This window comes from Sorex fumeus, unplaced genomic scaffold (genome assembly GCF_029834395.1).
Source record: "Sorex fumeus unplaced genomic scaffold, SorFum_2.1 ptg000008l, whole genome shotgun sequence".
NCBI lineage: Eukaryota > Metazoa > Chordata > Mammalia > Eulipotyphla > Soricidae > Sorex > Sorex fumeus.
This window is the reverse complement of record NW_026606065.1, coordinates 43,952,838-43,955,362: the sequence shown is the minus strand read 5'-3', so window position 1 is coordinate 43,955,362 and position 2,525 is coordinate 43,952,838.

Sequence of the window (2,525 nt, the reverse complement as noted above, 5' to 3'; positions counted from 1 at the left end):
ATTATATGCATTACATTTGAGTTTAATCACTTATACAACAGATTCCCTGATAACTGTCAGTAGTAGTTCTAATATACCAATAGGTGTGGCACCAGAGAAGCAACAAATAAAAGACAATGTAATTACGATGAAATGAAATCATAAGTAAAGGATTAACAAATTGGCTTGCTATCAATATTTGATTTATAATGAGTATGAAAAATTTGTAAAGTAGGGTCAGTGAGACAGGTCAAGTTTGCATGGGGTCTCTTAGGTTTCCAACCTATTTAAGTATACCTAGGTGAAGCTTTGAAGTACTTCAAGCCTCTCACCTTGTAGTCTTAGAGATATTGAGCATTTATAAGATGTTAATACAATCCCTGGAAACATAGGATATGAATAACAATGCATATTCAGGTCCTTGCACCAAAATGCTGGTCCAATTGGCTGTCTATTACTGGGTGGAATCCTTGGATTTCTTGAACATCCAAGGTCAAAATTGAACTAATTGTTTTATTTTTCTTCAATTCAAAGCTCTGACTCCCTGGATTGACCTATCATAAAATTGTAAAATAATTGAAACTTCACTCATTTTTTTGAATTGTTGAACATAAGTATATATGAAATATAAAAAAATGTTGTCTAGTAGAGCTGGAGTGATAGCTCAGTGGGTAGGGTGTTTGCCTTGCACACTGTCAACCCTGTTCAATTCCCAGCATCCCATAATGTACCCCGAGCACTGCCATGAATAATTCCTGAGTACAGAGCCAGGAGTAGCCCCTGTGCATTGCCAGGTGTGGCCGAAAAAGAAAAAAAAATTCTCTAGTACAGGCATTTAATTTTGGGTCTTTCCTGCACAATTAGTTGATATGGAACTAGAAGCTCTTCTCAGTTCAAGGTACTATTTCTAACACGGTGCTGTGACCAAAAAAAAGATGAAGTTTCATATGCCAGAAACAGCAGTAAACTTTATAGAAAGATTGCTTTAATTAGAATATGAGAAATACTTTTATCTTGAACATTAAGTTGTAATAATCCTTAGACATTTTATAGATGACAAGCTAGATGTTAAAATACTTTTATTTTATAAGTATACCCACTGCTCATTACATCAATATCTGATAGGAAAATTATACCATCAGTGGTAAAATACTAAAAATGGAATCAATTATTCGTTTTAAAAAACAATGAAAAATTGTGATGATTCAAGGAGTTCATTTTTAAAATTTTGTCAGTTTCAGTCTTAAATCAAAAGATAAATTAAAACTCAGATTAGCATGTTGGGTACATATTGGGTATATATGTCATGTCAAGAACTTGAAGAATTAAAGGGTCCTTATTTTGATAGTAAAATATTCCACATTTTGTTGTTTAGATACGAGAAAAAAAGATATATATATGTGTGTATATATATATATATATATATATATTACTGTGTAAACTCAAAAAAGGGCATAGCAGCAGTGGCTCTGTCTCTCCTGGCGCCTGCGTTGGCTAGTCTCGGGCCACTTCCCCCACCCTGGGAGGTTTATGGTGATGGGCAGACGAAGGAAGGAAACGAGGGCCAGGCTGGTTGGTCTTAGTTGCAGTTTATTCCAATTCTCTCTCCATCCACTCATGTCTCTCACCTCTGCCTCCTCTTGCCCATTGTTATAGTCTCATTATATCCACCAGCATGAGGGATTGGGGTAACAATTACACATAGGTGTGGTCACAATCAATAGGGATAGAATTCTTTCCCTCAGGGAAAGTCGCTTCTAGGACAGGTTTTCATTATCAGATCAACCCACCCTAGAGCGGAATCCCCTGGGAGTGTTTCTCCTCTCCTTGTCCAACAAATATATAAACATGTATAATATAAATCATTTTGTATGGATACAGTAAGAAATACCTTAAACTTATAGAATTGCCCTCTTAGGGCCATCTCGACCCCAGACTACATTGCTCAGGCCAGATAGTCTTTCCTACCCCTAGAAGGGTCCTACTCTCATTGTTACTTTTGGATCATGACAGCATTTGTTTATGATCAAGCTCTTACCTTATAGTTAAGAATCGTGGCACTTTGGCCTGGCCCATTTTGATGCCAGGGTAGCTCACCACTTACCCTGGGTCCATTCAGTCCCTCGTCGGGACACTGCTTTTGGGATATTAGGAACTAAGGGCAACGGAGACGCAAGTCGAGAAAGCAGATGCCCTGGAGTGAATAATATTCAAAGCTAATTAAATCCTAAGTTCCCAAAGCATAATATTAACTGTCTTTCTGTATCTATATAAAAAGGACATTGCATTAAACTATTTAAAAGACATAATGAGAGGAGAAAGGCAGTATTTCACTCATACATATAAAATTATAGGTTTCTGAGGAATCTAACCTTACAAGTTAACAGAGTCTGTTTAGGGGAAAAGCTGATTAAGTGGTTGGGGAGGAGAGCAGAGAGAAGTGGCTACAGATAAACGGAGGAATGGGAGTGATTCGGGAGCACTGTGATGGGTATAACCTGACAAACCTAAGTTCCTTGTGGAGAAAGGGAGAAAGGACAAAGCAA